Consider the following 7,698-nt stretch of genomic DNA (forward strand, 5'->3'; position numbering starts at 1 on the left):
CCACAAGATCATGGCTGATCTGGCCGTGGACTTAGCTCCATTTACCCGCCCGCTCCCCATAACCCTTAATTCCCTTATTGTTTAAAAATCTATCTTTCTGTGATTTGAATACATTCAATGAGCTAGCCTCAACTGCTTCCCTGGGCATGAATCCCAGAGATTCACAACCCTCTGGGAGAAGAAATTCTTTCTCAACTCGGTTTTAAATTGGCTCCCCCTTATTTTGAGGCTGTGCCCCCTAGTTCTAGTCTCGCTGACCAGTGGAAACAACCTCTCTGCCTCTATCTTGTCTATCCCTTTCATTATTTTAAATGTTTCTGTAAGATCACCCCTCATCCTTCAGAACTCCAACGAGTAAAGACCAAGTCTACTCAATCTATCATCATAAGGTAACCCCCTCATCTCCGGAATCAGCCTCGTGAATCGTCTCTGTACCCCCTCCAAAGCTAGTATATCCTTCCTTAAGTAAGGTGATCAAAACTGCACGCAATACTCCAGGTGCGGACTCACCAATACCCTGTACAGTTGCAGCAGGACCTCCCTGCTTTTGTACTTCATCCCTCTCGCAATGAAGGCCAACATTCCATTCGCCTTCCTGATTACCTGCTGCACCTGCAAACTAACTTTTTTTTGGGATTCATGGACATTGCAAGTTCCACAGGGCGTTCTGGGACTACGCGCGGGTCCTGGGGGAAAGTCTGGCGACCGGGGAGATGCCCCTCTCTTGGCGCAGGGCAGTCATCGTCCTGCTGCCTAAGAAGGGCGATCTCCGCCTCCTTAAGAACTGGCGCCCGGTCTCCCTCCTCAGCACGGACTACAAAATCTTCGCCAGGGCGATGTCTGCTCGCCTTGGTGCCGTGCTGGACCACATGATCCACCCCGACCAGTCATACACGGTCCCGGGCCGGACAATCCACGATAACATCCATCTGGTCCGGGACCTCATCCATTGTTCCCAGGAGGCTGGTCTGTCAGTCGCCTTCCTATCCCTCGACCAAGAGAAGGCGTTCGACAGGGTGGATCACGACTATCTGCTCGGAACTCTGCGCGCTTTCGGGTTCGGGACGCATTTCGTCGCCCGGATCCGACTTTTGTACGCCGCCGCGGAGTGTCTGATTAAGGTTAACGGGTCCTTGACGGCGCCCCTTCGCTTTAGGAGAGGGGTGCGCCAGGGATGCCCCATGTCCGGCCAGTTATACGCCGTTTGCGTGGAGCCTTTCCTGCGCCTCTTGCGGACGAGGTTGACGGGACTGGCTCTGCAAGGGCCGGGCGTGGAGGTCGTCCTCTCGGCTTACGCCGATGACGTGCTCCTCGCGGTAGAGGATCCCGCTGACCTGCGGAGGATGCGTGAGTGCCAGGAGATTTACTCGGCCGCGTCCTCCGCCAGGATCAACTGGGAGAAATGTTCCGGACTCCTGGTGGGTCAGTGGCGGGTGGACTCCCTGCCGGAGGAGCTCAGGCCTTTTGCCTGGAGCACGACCCATCTCCTCTATCTGGGAGTCTACCTTAGCCCCGACGAGGGAGCCTGGCCGGCGAACTGGCAGGAGCTGGAGGCCAAGGTCGCCGCTCGCCTAGGGCGCTGGACAGGACTGCTCCGAGTGCTGTCCTACAGGGGTCGAGCGCTAGTCATAAACCAGCTGGTGGCCGCAATGTTGTGGTACCGGCTGGTCACTTTGACCCCTCCCCCTGCGTTTGTCGCCAAGATACAGAAGAAGCTGGTGGACTTCTTCTGGAACAACAGGAAGCACTGGGTCTCTGCCGCGGTCTTGAGTCTCCCGCTTGAGGAGGGCGGTCAGTCGTTGGTGTGCGTCAGCGCCCAGCTCGCGACTTTCCGTCTTCAGACCCTGCAGAGATACCTTTACGTCGAGCCCCCTCCTAGGTGGTGCGCTCTGGCGAGGTATTTCTTCCACCAGCAGCGCGACCTAAATTATGACACGCAGCTCCTGTTTGTGAACTTGGGGGGTGCCAGGACCGCCCTCCGGGAGCTGCCTGTCTTTTACAGGGAACTTATCAGGGTCTGGAACAAAGTCTCCACCAAGCGCAGCTCTCCGCCGGCTGGAGTGGCGGCCGTCCTGCAGGAGCCGCTGCTCGGGAATCCGTACCTCCACGACCGAGGTTTTATGTGGCGGTCGGAAGAGAGGGCTGTGGCTGGTGAGGTGACCAGGGTCAGGAACCTGCTCGATGGCGGAGGAGTGGGCTGGATGGCGCCAGACACGCTGGCGCGGCGCCTAAATTCTGCCAACGTCCGCCACGCGGCCGATGCCATCGAGTCGCTAAAAACAGCTCTGGGCCCTGACTCCGTTAGGTGTATCGAGGAGGCTCAAGCACGTGGGGAGATCCTGTCCGAACTGACCCCCGTCCGGACGGAATTCCTCATCGGCGCCAAACCCCGGAACCTCCCTCGGGGGCCGGCGCCTCACAACTTGAGCCGCCTCGGGGAAATCCCCTCCGTGCCTTTCAGTTCCGCGCGGAGGGGTTTCCTGTACGGGCTGCTCCTGCACACTCTCAACTTTGCCATCCTCGCCGGCCGTCTGGACACGCCGTGGCGTACCATCTTGCCGTCCGGAGGAGGCGGGGGTCCCCGATGGAGGGCACTCTACGCAGGGGTCCTCCCACTATTCATCGGGGACTTGGCCTGGAGGGTGGTGCACGGAGCAGTGCCATGCAACAAATTTTTAAGCCGGTTCACGGACTCCCAGGCCGCCTGCAATTTCTGCGGTCTGGAAGAGTCCGTGTTCCATGTTTTTATGGAATGCACAAGGTTGCAGCCCCTGTTTTATTATTTGAAGGGGCTGCTCCTGAAATTCTGGCTGCACTTCAGTCCCACTCTCCTGATCTTTGGGCACCCTGTGCGGAGGGGAGCGGGTAGGTCCGAAGGCCTCCTCGTAGGACTGCTCCTGGGCACGGCCAAGGGTGCCATCAGCCGTTCCAGGCAGCGGGCGGTCGAGGGGGTCGTTCAACCTGACTGCCTGCCTCTCTTCCGCTCTTACATCCGGTCCAGGGTGTCCTTGGAGATGGGGCACGCGGTGTCCACCGGTACGCTCGCGGCCTTCCGCGAGATGTGGGCACCGGAGGGACTGGAGTGCATCATCACGCCCGGCAACCAAATTTTAATTTGATTTTACGTTTTAAAGTTAATTTGTTTTAATTGCCGGTGCTTTTAGTATCCCCTTCCCTTTTATAGGGGGCACTGGGGAAAAATTGTGATTTTAGTGCCCAAAAAAAAAACCAAAAAAAGAAAAACACAAAAAAAAAACAAAAAAAGGGGGGAAAAAAAAGGGCCTTGTAAATGTCTGGAGTGTCACCCAGGTTGGGTGGCACCTTTAATGTTTTATGTTTTGCAGGTGAACTCCAAAAAGAGTTTCATGGACATTGCAATGTTTTACGTTATCCTGGACTCCAAGGGACTGTCTAATTTAAAATTACAACGTTTTCTAAAAGAGTTTCATGGACAAGGACCCCCAGGTCCCTCTGCACCGCAGCATGTTGTAATTTCTCCCCATTCAAATAATATTCCATTTTACTGTTTTTTTTTCCCCCCAAGGTGGATGACCTCACATTTTCCGACATTGAATTCCATCTGCCAAACCTTAGCCCATTCGCTTAACCTATCTAAATCTCTTTGCAGCCTCTCTGTGTCCTCTACACAACCCGCTTTCCCACTAATCTTTGTGTCATCTGCAAATTTTGTTATACTACACTCTGTCGCCTCTTCCATTTCATCTATGTATATTGTAAACAGTTGTGGTCCCAGCACTGATCCCTGTGGCACACCACTAACCACCGATTTCCAACCCGAAAAGGACCCATTATATCCCGACTCTCTGCTTTCTGTTAGCCAGCCAATTCTCGATCCATGCTAATACATTTCCTCTGACTTCTGCAGTAACCTTTTGTGTGGCACCTTATCGAATGCCTTTTGGAAATCTAAATACACCACATCCATCGGTACACCTCTATCCACCATGCTCGTTATATCCTCAAAGAATTCCAGTAAATTAGTTCAACATGATTTCCCCTTCATGAATCCATGTTGCGTCTGCTTGATTGCACTATTTCTATCTAGATGTCCCGCTATTTCTTCCTTAATGATAGCTTCAAGCATTTTCCCCACTACAGAAGTTAAACTAACCGGCCTATAGTTACCTGCCTTTTGTCTGCCCCCTTTTTTAAACAGAGGCGTTACATTCGCTGCTTTCCAACCCGATGGTACCTCCCCAGAGTCCAGAGAATTTTGGTAGATTATAACGAATGCATCTGCTATAACTTCCGCCATCTCTTTTAATACCCTGGGATGCATTTCATCAGGACCAGGGGACTTGTCTACCTTGAGATCCATTAGCCTGTCTAGCACTACCTCACTAGTGATAGTGATTATCTCAAGGTCCTCCCTTCCCACATTCCCGTGGCCAGCAATTTTTGGCATGGTTTTTGTGTCTTCCACTGTGAAGACCGAAGCAAAATAATTGTTTAAGGTCTCAGCCATTTCCACATTTCCCATTATTAAATCCCCCTTCTCATCTTCTAAGGGATCAACATTTACTTTAGTCACTCTCTTCCGTTTTATATATCGGTAAAAGCTTTTACTATCTGTTTTTATGTTTTGCGTAAGTTTACTTTCGTAATCTATCTTTCCTTTCTTTATTGCTTTCTTAGTCATTCTTTGCTGTCGCTTAAAATTTTCCCAATCTTCTAGTTTCCCCTAACCTTGGCCACCTTATACGCATTGGTTTTTAATTTGATACTCTCCTTTATTTCCTTGGTTATCCACGGCTGGTTATCCCTTCTCTTACCGCCCTTCTTTTTCACTGAATATATTTTTGTTGAGCATTATGAAAGAGCTCCTTAAAAGTCCTTCACTGTTCCTCAATTGTGCCACCGTTTAGTCTGTGTTCCCAGTCTACTCTAGCCAACTCTGCCCTCATCCCACTGTAGTCCCCTTTGTTTAAGCATAGTACGCTCGTTTGAGACACTACTTCCTCACCCTCAATCTGTATTACAAATTTAACCATACTGTGATCACTCATTCAGAGAGGATCTTTTACTTGGAGATCGTTTATTCTTCCTGTCTTATTACACAGGACCAGATCTAAGATAGCTTGCTCCCTTGTAGGTTCTGTAACATACTGTTCTAAGAAACAATCCCATATGCATTCTATGAATTCCTCCTCAAGGCTACCCCGTGCGATTTGATTTGACCAATCGATATGTAGGTTAAAATCCCCCATGATTACTGCCGTTCCTTTTTCACATGCCTTCATTATTCCCTTGATTATTATCCGCTCCACCGTGAAGTTATTATTTGGGGACCTATAAACTACGCCCACCAGTGACTTTTTCCCCTTACTATCTCTAATCTCCGTCCACAATGATTCAACATTGGGGGTAATGTATTGACGTGGATGGCGAACTGGTTGGCAGACAGGAAGCAAAGAGTAGGAATAAACAGGTCCTTTTCAGAATGGCAGGTAGTGACTAGTGGGGTACCGCAAGGTTCAGTGCTGGGACCCCAGCTATTTACAATATACATTAATGATTTAGACGAAGGAATTGAATGTAATATCTCCAAGTTTGCAGATGACACTAAGCTGGGTGGCAGTGTGAACTGTGAGGAGGATGCTATGAGGCTGCAGGGTGACTTGGACAGGTTAGTTGAGTGGACAAATGCATGGCAGCTGCAGTATAATGTAGATAAATGTGAGGTTATTCACTTTAGTGGCAAAAACAGGAAGGCAGAATATTAACTGAATGGTGACAGATTAGGAAAAGGGGAAGTGCAACAAGACCTGGGTGTCATGGTACATCAGTCATTGAAAGCTGGTATGCAGGTACAGCAGACGGTGAAGGTGGCAAATGGCACGTTGGTCTTCATAGCAAAAGAATTTGAGTATAGGAGCAGGGAGATCTTACTGCAGTTGTACAGGGCCTTGGTGAGGCCACACCTTGAATATTGTGTACTGCTTTGGTCTCCTAATCTGAGGAAGGCCATTCTTGCTATTGAGGGAATGCAGCGAAGGTTCACCAGACTGATTCCCAGGATGGCAGAATTGACATATGAAGAAAAATTGGATTGACTAGGCTTATATTCACTGGAATTTAGAAGAATGAGAGGGGATCTCATAGAAACATATAAAATTCTGACGGGATTGGACAGGTTAGATACAGGAAGAATATTCCCGATGTTGGGGAAGTCCAGAACCAGGCGTCACAGTCTCAGGATAAGGGATAAGCCATTTAGAACCGAGATAAGGAGAAACTTCTTCACTCATAGAATTGTGAACCTGTGGAATTCTCTACCACAGAAAGTTGTTGAGGCCAGTTCGTTAGATATATTCAAAAGGGAGTTAGATGTGGCCCTTACGGCTAAAAGGATCAAGGGGTGTGGAGAGAAAGCAGGAATGGGGTACTGAAGTTGCATGATCAGCAATCATCATATTCAATGGTGGTGCTGGCTCAAAGGGTCGAACTGCCTACTCCTGCACCTATTTTCTATGTTTTCTATGTTTCTACATTTGCAGTTTTCCAATCTGCTGGGACCCCTCCAGAATCCAGGGAATTTTGGTAAATTACAAGCAATGTGGGTGGCAGACTGTTAAAACGAGTTTGAGTTTGCGTAGGGAAGAGCTGGTTACGCCAACCAGAACAGCAACGGAGAGGCAACAAACTCCTGGATGAATGTTTCAACAGCAGTGGCAGTGACGTGATGTTGTGGAGGTGCAAATAAGGAATCTGGATTGTGGACGCTATATGGATTTTGAATCTCGGGCTAAACAGGACTGAGGATGTATGCAGTCTGATTCAGCCAGACTGAGTAACTGCAGAGGGCACAGAGCCAGTTTCATCAACATATAGAAGCCAACCCCATGCCATCAATTGATATCGCCATGGAGCAGCATGTAGATGAGAAGTAGGAGAGAATCAAGGATGGAACCTTGAGGGAATCCCAAGGGGACCATGTGGCAGTGAGAGTAAAGAACTTTGCAGGCTGCCGAACAGGAGCTTCTTTTCGTTTGAATGGACCATATTATATTAGCAGCGACCGAAAAGGGATACTTGTTTGGCAACACTGGGACAACCCAATGTCACCCTTTTTGGTTCATCAAAACAGGACCAACCACTCAGTGCTGGAGGAACTGGAAGTGGCCTCAGTTACCTCTGCATTTTTAAAAAAAAGGAACATACAACAGATAGCATTTCCTACTTTGCAATTTAATATCACGATAATATATTGATGTCTAAGCTTGGAGAGATGGGACAAAACTAAATAACAGACGTGTCACATTCAGCAACTCCCCCAAAAACAACAGCAGCAACACACCGGGCGCTTGCAGCCAACCGGGCCGCACTGCGAACCAATCCCCGCGCCTCCACGGCCCGCCCCCCGTGCTTACCTTTAACAACACACCGAGGCCCCACGAACACAAACCGATCCTCGGCAACAACTCACAGCTACCATCCTAGGCCAGGAACTGGTCCGCCCCGTCACTTCCGGCTACAGTCACCCTCCCTCCCTGTGACAACTTGAACATGGCCATGATTGAGACTGGCAAATCGGTCCCTCTCATGCTCTCAACACAGAGGATGCACGATCGATCCAAAACTGCTCGAAATTCACACCCTAGTCTTTTTCCTCAGAACACTAGAAGTTTTAATTGTTTGATACAGACAAACATTTGATGGATTGTGTTTTTTTTTTGT

At 49.5% G+C, this 7,698-nt stretch overlaps 1 protein-coding gene across 7 annotated transcripts in view; it reads right to left on the reverse strand.

The window, feature by feature from the left end:
- exoc1 (exocyst complex component 1) overlaps positions 1 to 7,481 on the reverse strand; it is a 136,508-nt gene extending 129,027 nt beyond the window's left edge. For all 7 annotated transcript variants that reach the window (XM_070869931.1, XM_070869927.1, XM_070869916.1 and 4 more), the window contains exon 1: positions 7,392 to 7,481. The gene's annotated coding sequence lies outside the window, so the exon portion shown is untranslated. The remainder of the gene's footprint in view (positions 1 to 7,391) is intronic.
- Positions 7,482 to 7,698: the final 217 nt, after the last annotated feature.

Source organism: Pristiophorus japonicus, chromosome 2, assembly GCF_044704955.1.
Source record: "Pristiophorus japonicus isolate sPriJap1 chromosome 2, sPriJap1.hap1, whole genome shotgun sequence".
Lineage (NCBI taxonomy): Eukaryota > Metazoa > Chordata > Chondrichthyes > Pristiophoridae > Pristiophorus > Pristiophorus japonicus.